General features: G+C 36.8%; 1 pseudogene across 1 annotated transcript; it reads right to left on the reverse strand.

Annotated features, from left to right (window-relative positions):
* Window positions 1–9,586: 9,586 nt before the first annotated feature.
* On the reverse strand, window positions 9,587–13,498 carry LOC147640267 (putative galacturonosyltransferase-like 6 pseudogene; annotated as a pseudogene). Its single transcript, XR_015262680.1, has one exon. The product of XR_015262680.1 is annotated as a putative galacturonosyltransferase-like 6 pseudogene (transcript).
* Window positions 13,499–13,931: the final 433 nt, after the last annotated feature.

Consider the following 13,931-nt stretch of genomic DNA (forward strand, 5'->3'; position numbering starts at 1 on the left):
TATCTTTTGATTCCCTTTATATTATGCTACCTAGCAAGTATATAGGTTTTGAGGTCTTTCCCATTTTGACATGGGAAAAGGTAAGAACAGAGTGAAAGATGACTATCATAGTGATATTGGGCATCCTAATGTGGAGTATGGTAAGAAGAAAGCATGGGAGAAAATCCAAGGAGTTGAAGAAAAATCTAGAAGGCTACATGCATTAGGTTGGATGGAATCAGTAGAGGAAGAAAGCATGAGCATTATTAGAAGAAGTCAATTTACAAGTTCTTACTTTATTGTTATATTATATTTATATTAACATTTTGTGTATTTTCTTGTGACTTGTATGTGTATATGGAGTGACTTTTTGTATTTCATGTGTATATGGTGTTCAGTATGATCGTGAGTGGCCTTCCAAAAGATATGCAATAAAATATCTTAATTCTTGACCCTATCATCTCTAATTTCTTGCACTATAAGGATAAGAGCTTCGTGGATATCCTAAAATGGTGGACTTTGACAAAGCAATATTTTTCTCTTGGCTTAACGAAAGGTAAGTTAAATTTATCCATAAACTAATTGTCATAAGTTAAGCAATCACATCGTTGTCTAGAGTGAAAGATAGGTTTTTGTAGCTCTCATTGGAGCGTGGTAATTATGGATATGGTCACCAGAAATTGCTACTATGCCAATTCTATCACCACAAGATTCCATGGAGCTGTGAAATCGTAAGTGGTTTAATCTTTGTAATATTAACAATGTGAATATTATATGTAGATACTTAGTTGTAATATTATATGTAGCTCTGTTAAGAAATTTTTAAGTACTCTGGAGGTAATTCCACAAGATGTCACTTACGTCGACCAAACAAATTTCATAAGGATCAAAGACGCATAGTAAGTTCATGGTCACACTTATGGCTGGAGGGTTTGTCTCAATGCAAAAATCATGTCAAATTTACTCCTAAGATCAAGCTCTGAGAAGGTAGGGATTCACTTATTTCATTTACTTTATTTGATATTAACTTTCAAATCTAACATTTTGGTCCTACTTTGTAGTAGAGCCAGCTAACAATCTACATTAGATTAGATGTGGAGGTATTTCGCACGAAAATAATCACAATGATATTAAACAATATAGGATACTGAGACAAGAGTCCAATGATGCTTTTCCACTTAAAGTAGTGTATAGCCTCTGTATAGCCCCGTTAGTATTGTAAATATTCTAATTTTGTACACGAGACAAACAATAAGTATATTCTAATTTTATAATTAACAGCTCAATATATACGCGAGATAAGATGAGTGTACACTCCAATTGTATGTATTCAAGAAGAGGACACTTAGGAAATTCAAAGTCATTGTATAAGCAACAAAACATAAGAAGCAATCTACTACTTCTTATGGCACTGAATTTTACATAGACGTTTGACTATAAATTTTCTCTAGTGGAATCCACTTTCTTCCCGCACGTTTTCCTCGAAGCCATTGCATCATCTTATGATGTGATGTTGAATGTTTCCACGCATCTTGTCTCATTTGTTTCTGAAGAAGGCAAATTGTTCTTGTTACATGTGATGTGACTTGCATTGCTTTCTTTTTTTCAAGTTAAAGAAAATTCTTCGATACAAGCATTGGAAAAATTCAAGTAAACTGTTTGCTCTATTCCTTCCTCCTCCCTGGCTTGTATGTCTAAAAAATGCAGCATGTGCTTGGTAATAAGACTTATGCCTTGTGTGGACCAAATGGATGGACTTCCATACTCATTGATAAAATAAGAAAGATACTTGTATATAATATGCTAGAAAAACACAAAAAGGAGAGTTAGAAAAATGTTATTACAAGGAAGAAAGATAGTTGTATATGATATGTGTGGACCAAATGGATGGACTTCCATACTCATTGATAAAGTAGATAGTTGTATATGATATTCTAGGAAAACACAAAAAGAAGAGTAAGAAAAATGTGATTTACAAGGAAGAAAGAAAATAAAATAGAAATAATATTACCATGTAATGCATGAAATGTTGATCTATCCACGCATCCTTTCACAGATGACTTGAAAGATTCTAAACAGTTTTTGAATTCTTGAAAGTCTTGCTTATTCCAGTTCTTTTTGTCTCGCAATATCCAAATATCTTGTCTAATTCTTTCCAAACATTTTCTTTATTATTTTTGGCTTTTCCATCATTTGCATCATCCCTCACTACATTATGAAGATTCTTCCATAATTCATATCTAATTGTTGACTTGGGCCTTGGTCTGTTCGATGGTGTCTTTGCTTTTCTCTTTTGTTTCTCACATGAAGATTCTTCCATAATTTGTATCTAATTATTGACTTGGGCCTTGGTCTCTTCGATGGCGTCTTTTCTTTTCTCTTTTGTTTCTCACATGAAATAATAGGAAGCTATTTTACTTCACCAATTGACAGTTTGGTTGGAATAACTTTTCCAATGGGGTAGACTTTTTTGTATTTGCCTCTATATACACATTGCCACCGTGAAGTCCCATATCAAATAGTACTCTCTCTATCATTTTGATGCGTCTTTCACCCCTTCTTTCTTTGGTTTCAACTTCCATGCAAATCCTATATAGAGATACACAAGCTTCTCTATGATTCTACATAGAGCATGCAGGATGCAAATGTGGACCCTTTTAAGAGGAATGCTAAGCACCTGCTTAAAGTCAAGGTCCTTGAGGTGTCTAACAGGATCCTTATTCCAATACTTCATGTCCATGACTTTAGAAGCTTTTGTACAATATAAGCATGGAGATTTTGCATTACCTCCCTTTAGACACATTGTACATGCATTTGAGTGTCTTCAAATACCCTGCCATGTGCCACTCCACATTGAATTCTCTTATCCCATCTATATGAAGTTTTTTACAATTTGTTTGATCTGATATTGTAGTGGGGATAGAAGTATGATGAAAAATCAGGTATAAGATATCAAAGTCTTCATTGTCCAACTGTCAAAGAATAATACTTTTAGGATAAGACTTCAATATTCATTATGTTAGATAATCATATTGATAAACAAAGAACTTAAATTTAAAAAATATGTATTTTTCATACCTCAAATGCTGCTAACCACCAAATGTTATTCTCTGATTGTTGCAAACTAAAATAACAAGTGTCTACATTTTTTATAGAGGGATCAGTGTCAGTGAAACATGCTATTGTTTCTTTCCTTTGACGATTTCACATTCATAAAGCTTGATCTCACAAATTTAAGCACACCTTTGACTTTGCCTTGAGTAATATCAAAATATTTAACCATTGAAGTCTGAATTACCAAAGGTTCGAATAATATATTATTGGATTTATTGAAAATGAGATATTTCTTCTTTCCATGGTAGATATCCTCTATATGATATGGCTCTCTAAGATATTGCATCAGTTCACTATTGATTGTATGACATTCTTGTCTTAAAAATGTAGGTTTAGGTAGAATATTTGCTTAGATATTGTTGTCTCTTAGCTTGCCTGGTAATGTTTTATAAACTTGAGAATATCTAACACGGCTTATACCCACATTTTATCAAGTGCTACTTGAATTACATTTGTTTCTATGGTATTTCTTTGTAAAAATTCTTTGATGAATTTATTCTTAAGTTTTTATACCGTTTTTTCTCACACATATTCTACATAATTGAAGCATCAATAAGCTTACTATATCCATCAATAGCTTTGCATGGATCAATGTTTTCTTTATCTGGATGAAGTATTCCCTTGTAATAAAAGTTATAATTTATTTAAAGAGACTGTAAATAAATCTAAAGAAAAAATAACAAATCGTTAGATCGAGAAGAATATCTGGTTGCTAGAACTCTTTTTTTAAGGCTTCCAACACTGATTGAGAGATTCTCTATATTATTGAAGTTTCTTGTTTCTGAGCAAACACCAAGTTCAGTATTCTCCTTACTTCATTAAGGTTATTTTCTAATGTGGAGATTTTTTTATGTTTGACCTTAGCTTCTATATAAGCTTCTCATTATTTGCCATTAATCTCTAGAATTGTGATACATCGAGATTTTTCTTAAACTTTAGAACTTCATTCTTTGCATGAAGATACATTGTATATCCTTGGAGACCATTTATTCCATCACCTATAAATCAAAGGAGACTTGTGATGTTTGAGAATGGAGGTGTAGAATTTGTAATAGGATCCTTTGATAAATCCTTCCATCTGTGCATATATCCATGTTCTTTTTTCGCTGCATTCTCATATTGGTTACCTCTAATGGAGTCAAAGTACTCACCTTGTTTCGTTTCTTAAGTGGCTCATATTCTCTATCAATCTCATATGATAATTATATAAATCTCTTCTATTTCTTACCATAGTTTCTATGTTTCTACTTTTTAAAATGAGACTTAGATACAATGTAGAAAATACAAAGAAGATTATTGGTGCAAAAGCTTGTACTTTGCTCACCATAGTTTTTATGTTTCTACTTTTTGAATGAGACTTAGATACTATGTAGAAAATACAAAGAAGATGATTAGTGCAAAATTTTATACTTCAGAGAATAATTATCTTATTATTAGTGACATTGATACAAAGAATATATCTAAATTTATAATGACTTATTCTATGTACATTCTTATTCTATGTACGCCCTTATTCTATGTACGTCCTTATTCTATGTACATTCTTATATATAACGACTTATTCTATGTACATCCTTGAAAAGTGATATATTAATGACACGACCATTCTTCGATACTAACTATTTCATAAAAGATTATAAGAATGATATAATTTTAATTTATTTATTATTTTTTATTCTATTTATGTTGGTGTTCTTTTCTATTTTTTTATGTTTCACATACTCTCTCTCTCTCTATGCTGAGTTGGACTTTCTTACATGACCCAAAAGTGACCTCCCAATTCTCCTAATGCTCACTAATAATAACTGACACATCATGGTCCTCCAGAGTTAACGGTCTTGGATTGTAACAACCTTTTATAATGATGTGTATAGTACTTGGATAAGAGAGCAGGGACAAAAGAGGCAAAAGAAGGGGAATGAGGGAGATGCTTAAGTTCAAGATAGGGTATTATATTTAGCATAGGCATACTACCAGTTGTTGTAAGGGGATGAATCTTGTAAAGATGGTATTGTGTTATTACTGAGGGGATTCATGCTACTCTTATGTCGAGCTCCATATGTGTGTTGTCTAGAATATAGTGATATATGTCTATAGATGGTATTGTGTTAATACTAAGGTGATGCTACTCTTTTGTTGAGCTCCATATGTATGTTCTCTAGAATATAGTGATATATGTGTGTTGTCTAGAATATAATGAGATATGTGTATAGATGGTACTTTGTCATTACTAAGGGTATGCTACTCTTGTTTTAAGATTCATATGAGTGGTGTCTAAAATAAAATGATATAATGAGATATGTGTATAGATGGTACTGTGTCATTACTAAGGGTATGCTACTCTTGTTTTGAGATTCATATGAGTGGTGTCTAAAATAAAATGATATATGTTATGTGTGTTGCACTTGAATGCTTTGAGGAGCATGTAGCTAAGTTGTTCATGCATTACTACTAGAGCAATAAGATTGATGCATGTCTAGAAGCTTTCTGGATAGTACTCTAGCTCTTTTAGTCTAACCTTCGAAATGTCCCCAATGAATGCAGATAAGTGCTGGGCATTTTTCCCCCCTTATGGGCACACAAATGAATAGCTTGGCTATGTGATGCCACAACTAAGTGGTCTAAAACCATTGAAGTGTTGCGCTTGACCATGATAACATAGTATATCTCCATTTTAAGCCTTATTCACCACAATCAGATCTAATTTGATAGAGAGTTGAAATATCTAGGCAAATGCTTAATGAAACTTGCAACAGCAAGCAAAGGAATTAAACAATGTCTTTATGTGGCTCAAGATCGTCAAAACACTTTGTACATAAGAAGAGAAAACAATAAAAGTTCAAAGAGGGTGAGATGGTATTCTTGAAGGTACGAACAAAAAGAAGTTAACATTCTCTTAGAGTGCTTAAAACGCTACCTTATAGAATTGCTCGAAAGGTGGATGAATTGGCTTATGATCCTTAATTTACTTAGGAATTTAATAGGACTATCTCATATTCTTGATAACTCTCAACTCCCCCATTAAGGCTGTTGGATGTTTTTCGGTGAACATGAGAAGATTATAAGAGGTCAAATATAAAATTCCTCATAATCAAATTCGGAGATTCTAAGTGTTTGGCATGAATTCTTCATAGTCAAATTCTTAGTGAGGATTTTGTTCAAAGGAAACATTACCCTAGTAGGGATGCAACTTGATTGACGAAAAATAAGATACATTGGGAGGCAAGGATGGAAGACTCCTCTATTTTTGGTATGTTATTAATATTTATTTAGTATTTTTTTATATTCATATGATAGAAAAACAATGTTGAGTGTTATTAAAAAAAGATAAATTATTTAGCTTTGTGGAAGAATAAGCTCTAAGGTTTGGTTGTTTGATTTAAATATTTTTAATTATTACATCGAACCTTAGAGTAGTAGAAAGTTTAGAAAATATATTGGTTTGAAAAAAAGAAGATATTATGCACATGTGATTCCTTTTAAATTGAGTGCACTAGTACAAATTTAGATGTAGCTTGTAGCTAGGATATGATATTAATAAAAATAGGGTGGTGTGCCTTCGTTGAAAAGCAAGAGAAAGGGCAGGACACTTCTTACACACCCTCTTGTTTTCTAGAGTTTGAAAGTACTTGTGCACTTTTCAAGAGGTCATTCTAAAGAAAAGGATCATGCACATATTAGTTAGGCTTCATATGCTTTGGAGGTTCTTATGTTTATGTTATTGTGTAGATGGATATTGGAGAATTCTAAGGAGCATGTTAAAAGAAGAAGAAGATTGGCAACTCATCAACAAGTTTCCCCCCTTTCGTAGTAGGCAGATTTGGAGTAGTAGTCTAGGAGTTCTAATAGTTTGTTTAATACAATCATAAAGGAGAGCCATGACCATAAACCAAGATCGAGTATTTAACTAGTCCCGAGTAGGGATCAAAATGAAAAGTGGTATCCAATGACATTTCAAATCTCAACACATCAACCAATTATGCAATTAAATTTCCTACATTTATTACTTGTAGAACTTTCTTAGACTTCATGAATTTTAATCCCCACCAAATAGCAAAAGAAAAATATCTTATAACTGGACATGAATGGAAAACTTTCTTAGACTTCATGAATTTTAATCCCCACCAAATAGCAAAAGAAAAATATCTTATAACTGGACATGAATGGAAAACTTACATAAATTTCCTTTTTTAAAAAAATTATGTGATGAAGTTTTTTTTTCGCATTAAAGTGGGGGAGGGGTGAGTCAAGCTTTGAACTCGCACAGCATGGATGGTAGCCTAGAGCTCTACCATTGGGCTATTGTCCCCACCCTCAATGAAGTTCTGATGCTTGTATTTTTTGTTGGACTTTTTATATGCAATAATTTACTTGGGAAAGAAATGATACTATTTACAACCTAGTAGTCAACTAAAAGCAAATTAATTAGTTTACAATCTAATTTATCGTAGTTGTATATTCACTCAAATTTATCATAGTTGTAATTAATACGGCCTTACTACATGAGCCCCTCCACCTCCCCCCATCTCCTCCCTCCCTTTGAGCCCTTGAGGATTTTTATAGAGAATTGTGAGGCCTTACATAGAAAGGACATGGGTGAATGCACGCAAATAGAAAGGGCAAGGAGGGTCATCATTTCTATTACTTTTTTGGGAACAATAATTATATAATATATATTCTAGAAATTCTTTACAATAAAGCTTCACCAAATTACTTTAACTTTTTCAAATATATATATCATTATATACTAAAATAAAACCTTAGAAAAACACTCTTATTCTTGAAATACTCACAAAATATATTTAATGGAAACAACATTTTGGCGGTACTAAGCAAGCTATTTCTATTTGTTAGTTAACATAAATTTAATAAAGCTATTATTTTCATTCATGTTAATTGCTATTTGAATTACAATCTCACTCTCTTTTCTCTGAGTGTGTGTGATGTGGAGCCGTGGGAGCGTATGTGCATTTTTGCCATCGTTGAGACCTTTTGGTGGGTGGGGAGGGTGCGGTGGGTGGGTGGGTGCGTGGGTGGGCGCCATAGTTTGCCACCACCACTGCTCGCTGTTTCTTAGAACGACCGTGGTTTGTAAATAGACAACGCTCTTTTTTAAAGGCTTTAGAAAACGTTGAAAAATGGACTTAGTCATCATAGTTTAAAAACAAGTGTTAGGGAAGACTTTGGGAGTACGAAAATATTTGTATTAGATTTATAAGACAGGTATGTAAAATATATTAAGAAGAAAAACGCAGGAATAGAAGTAGGAATACAAAGGGTCAAATCATGAATGGAAGTCGGAATACAAAGGGTCAAATCATTTAGGGGATGCACTAAGTATCTCATATCACACACCTTACATACATGCAAAATGTTCTCTCTCTCTCTCTCTCTCTCTCTCTCTCTCTCTATCCCTAGAGAGAGACTCTCTCTCTATATACATAGAGAGAGAGAGAGTCTCTCTCTATATATATATTGAGAGAGGGAGTCTCCCTATCTCTCTCTATCTAGTAATAGTAATAAATACATGATAAGGCCAAATTTTATAAAGCTTTAAAGTTGAATTGAATAGACTTTACTTTCCATTATCCAAGTTTAAGCAGTTGCATGGTGATACATTACCTTCTCAAATTGATCAATCTTAATGTTTCTCATAAGAAGTTAGTGAAATAGTGTGGAAAACAAACCTTTTTTACTTCATGTAAAGACAACTATATGACAAAAATTTTTGTGAAGTGCTTCTTACATTACCATCTTTAAAGTGTTTTCACCTTTGTGGGACACTCGTAGTCTGCCATCTTATGATTCCTTTAGGGTAATGAATATCACCTTTTAAATGAAATGTCTCAATGAAATCATCATAATGTCAAAGTGAAAAAGGGGCTTTGAAAAAATCCTTACAAGTACATTCATACAACTATGGATGTGCACACACATGTATAGCACCTTAAAACAATGAGATATTTCAAGAAAGTGGATTCTCACAATCACGTTGTTTCTTTTTTTCTTGTCTTTTTGCATTTTATGTGGAAGGACCAAACCTTTCACTCTTTCTAAAAACTATAAGCATCTTTGAAATCTTTAAAAACTCCAGGTTTTTGAAAAAATCTTTAAGGTTAGCATTTTTGAGAGGCCAATATGCCGAATTGATATACACGCAATCACCATAAGTCTTTGAGATTACACATCAAATTTTAGTTACTTCATTGGGAATTTGAGAAATTATTATCTTCACCCCATTTTACACTATCTCCTCACTTTTTTTAATTGCACTAGTGTCTTAAGGTGCACTTCATGTTATAATAAAGGGACGGATGCCAAACGGAACTTGAATACAAAGTGTTAAAAGCACCCTCTTAAAAACCCTAAATTTTCCATGCAAGCTTTAACATTGAGTGTCAGCCACCCTCTTAAGAATACAAAGTTACTAATAATGTTTTTTTATGCATATTGGTGCCCATAAGAGGAATTCTGACTATGTGGCACTTAAAGATAAAGTAAGCCCTTTGTGGGTGTGTTTTATAGCTTACATAATGACATGACATGAATCCATGTCTCAAATAGTTGTAAACCCAAGAGATCTTCCCATTCAAAAGAGACACTTTTAGCCTAAGCCTCGAAATCTTCCCTATTGAAAGATTCTCTTTCCAACACAATGGAACTGTGTGCTGCTACATTGTTTCCAACTCAAAAGAGTATTTCTATGAAGATTATTTTACTGGTATCTAACCAAAAAGTTGCCCATTGAATTAAGGCTTGGATGGGCAAGGTTGTTTGTCTCGCAAGCATTTCTATGTCACCCATTTCTCGAGAGGGGGAGAGGCCACTTCACAACAAAAGTGGGAGACACTTGTAAATTGCGAGACTTTGCACACTTGCCATGGATCAAAAAGAGACAAAGATATGTGGATTGCCCCACAAATGGATACACCATCTTCTGTTACATGTTCTTGTCCCTCCATGAAGAAGACATTTCACATGCCCAATGCCCATGATGGCATTATGTAAAGAGCTTAAGCCATTCAACATCAAGCAACTTTCAGTGAAATGAAGAAAGGCCGCATGAGTCATGACGCATTAGGCACAAGCCCATGCATGTGGGCATGTACACTTGAAAGTCCTTGAGTACATGTATTAGTTAGTGTGTAGGTGACTAAGGTCCAAAAGAGAAGCCATAAGTGGCACAAAAGGACCGGCAAGCTTAGAAGAATCTGTGCCAAACCGCGTACGAGCCTTACTTACCCCTCGTTATGAGGGCAGGCGGGAGCTGAACTTACAAAAAGACCGTACAAGACAGGAGAAAGCCGCGAATGATATATTTGACAACTAGGCCGGTTGATTCCAACTGGCACGTGGCTAGCATACTGTCCTCCACACCACTACTGCCTTCTCTGTAACATCTTATCAAATCAAACAAGCACTAATTCGTGTCTAATCATAGTATTTGCATTCCTATCAAATCTAAAAAGCTTGGACCCTGGGAATCTCCGCTTTTCCTTCTTAACCAGGTAAACAGGTTTAGTGGACACTTTACAATGAATTAATCACATGTTGTGTCTTGTAAGTTGTTGATATCAGCTTCTCCCACGATAATCAACATCCATGGAGGTTCATGCACCATGTCAAACTACAAATCTCACAGAAAATCGCAAGGTTAATCGGTTTGCGGACCCAAAAGGAGATCATGGGCTCGCAAAGCATTGATTAAGTTTTTAATCTCAGACCCAGAGCATGATGCAATGCACTGATCCTGTCCCAAAACAAGATTACGGTTCATCTTGATAGCAGTTGGAGCTTCGATCCGTTTAGCAGCACAAGCCTAAACCGAGTTTATCGGTGCTTATCTTCTGCAAACTTAACAATTCATTAGCGACCTCAATGGGTTCCCTCTCAAAGGCATTATTAGAAAAGTGAATTCCTCCATTAAACCTCCATTATTCTGCATAGCTGGGCTTATTACAAGCTCTTCTCTTGGCTGTGCACCTGTGATTCAAGGCCAAAAAAGTGGCTTATTACAGGTTAGTTACATAATCACTTCCACTAACTAGGATCAAACCATAGAACCAAATGGGCATATATAAGCTCCTCAGTAACCCACTATTCTCCACTCGATTGTGTCAAAAAGTATGTCATTATCCTTGCATAAATTGTCCAGAAATTGTTAATATAGGACCACTGTTCTCTGCCCCTCCTGCATTAGTTCAACATAATGCATGATATTTATCACAATAATGCATCAAGCCTCAAGGAGGCAGAAATATCACCGATCTCTCCTTTGGCATTACAATAAACGCATCTCCATTGATAGCACAATAAATGCAGCCCGTAACTCTGCATTGGTGATTTGGTAGCACACTGCTGCATCAAGGCAATGCAGACATGTATCAAGTCAAGTAAAACATGAGCACCATTGCCATACACATAGAGGACTCTACTCATTAGTTGGGAGCCAGTTGTGTTGTGTGAGATACTACAACACACATCAAAGGGACCCATTGAGCATGTATGTGCTGCACCCAATTGCCATATGACACATCATCACCCATGTTAGAGCTCCCAATCCACTACACATCTCGCCTCGAAGAGCTTCTTCTATCAAAGATGTTGAGGAAGCAAGTCATATGGTGCCCACAAGCTATCCAATGAGCAAGGCTTTTGGGCATCCAACCTTATCCAAGGCTTCCCTTTCCCACTCCAATGCAAGAGACTGACTGGCCCAGGATGCAATCTCCTACAATGGCCCTCTAAATTGTCACCCCCGAGCCCGTGTTGGTTCCATCTATGCTCGATTGCTTGCACATCCCCTGCAAAAACGAGTAAGAATGGTGGAAGAGACCCGAGGTCATAGATCCTCATCTCTCTCTGTACCTCCATCCAGTCCTCAATGGCCTTGGAATACTCCCATTTCCTCCACATCTCCAAGTCCATTACCATGACTCCCGTATTGAAATAGCATGGATTCCTACCTTTAAACACACCAGAGAGCGTTGGATCAGCCCAAAATGTATCTGTAAAGTACTGCGTGAAGTTGGCGTGGCAATACTCGGGCGCCCCCAATGGATGAGGACCCAAATTGGTCCCCCATAGCTTCACAATGTCATCCACCACAACAACATCAGAGTCCAAATAAATCACTCTCTTCACACAAGGTGGTAGGATGTCAGCAATGTATGTCCTGGCATAATTCAGAGGCTGTTCTAGAGCCTGCCTCACTGATGCTGAAATCTTGTCCTTTACTGAATCTTCATCAAACCTGTATACCCTGAACCTTAAGTAAGGGAAAGTGGAGCTTATAATCTCACCAAGATCTTCCTCTAACCCAGTAGCAAGGAAGTGGAAAGCCATGTTCTCGGGGCAGGCGGCGTGCTTTACGATCGACAAAATGGCTGCCACAGAGCCTCTGATGTAGGTGATATCCAACGTCATGGCTATGTGCACAGACATAGCATCACAAAGCTCTCCAGATTGGGAGGTGTCGTGAGAAGATACACATTCTTCACCATTTCGGAAGGCGGGAGCTTCCAGGAAATGAACTAAACCTGGGCTCTCTAAACTGGGTGAAAGAGAAGAGATATGAGATTCCTCGCTAGACAAATCAGACTCTAAATCAAAGAGAATGTACCTGCCTGCATTAGCTTGGCAAAAGTGCAGTAGACATGCGCATAGGGCTAAGAGGATGTGGGTTCTGAGGCCAATGCAATGCACATTCATGATGGACTTGGTAGCTCAGATCATAGGGCTTAACTGCTGAGGGAAAGCGTAAGCATCATAAAGAGACTAGCTGGAGGTGGCATTAGGGTGAAACAGGTGGGTATAAGGGTCAAACAGATGGGCATTAGTGTCAAAGAGATGTGCAGTAGTGGTAAACAAATGGGTGGTATTAACCGAAAGGGTATTAGAATTGAGCAGATTAGACGTCCGAGGTGGACAATTGCACTGTAAGAGGGGATGAAGAAAGGGAGGATAGCGATGGGAGAGAGCGTGTCGAAGAGGCAAGCATGAATCTAGGTCACGTTTGCAACAGAAATGCACAAGAGGGGGAGAGAGAGAAGAGAGGAGACGCGTGAGCAGTGAGGAGATTTTTGTGAGGGGGGAAGCAGCAGGAAGTCAAAGAAGCATTAATGGGCTATGGCACAATCAATGTAAGAACTTGAAGAAGGGTCGGTGTGTGTGTGTGTGTGTGTGTGTGTTATCCAATAAGGGTCGGGTGGCGGCATGAGGATTAAGCAGATATGGAGGCCTTATAATGCTACTTGCCAAGGTGCCTGCAGGATGCTATGTGCGTGTGGAGTGATAGAAAAGCTGCATTGCAGTTAACAGAAGAAGAGGTTGGAACAACTCCTCCTCTTGGTAGCTTATAACACACACAGTTTAAAACAAGCTCGCTTCCCTTCAACGACAAGCCCTTTATTGCAAATGAAGAAAAAGAAAATGACACATTACAAATTTACAAAATAACGAAAAAAGAAAATCGCCCCGAAAACAGTTTCACCCAAGGCCTGTAAAATGACGGCAAAACCGGGTGGCAAAAGAAAACCGCTCCACGTAGAGTGGTTCTTCACCCCGAGAGTGGTTTGACGCGGGCGTGAAACCACTCCAGAGCCCCACACTGGCCCCGGGGCCCACACGTTCTCTACCAGCTGGCAGCTGCCCGGTCGCGACTCGCATCTCATCTCGCCGTGCCGGTAACCCCACGGCAATTACGTACGGCTTGTGCAGACCGCAAGACATAGTGGACTGTCGGTACCCGGTAAAGACGGTTGCAGAGACAGCTTGGCAGCAGTCCATGTGGCATCTACGTGACGCGCAATTTGTTGTAAATTACCTATGGTCCTATA

This window comes from Cibotium barometz, chromosome 3, assembly GCF_041138505.1.
Source record: "Cibotium barometz isolate CiBa-2024 chromosome 3, ASM4113850v1, whole genome shotgun sequence".
Lineage (NCBI taxonomy): Eukaryota > Viridiplantae > Streptophyta > Polypodiopsida > Cyatheales > Cibotiaceae > Cibotium > Cibotium barometz.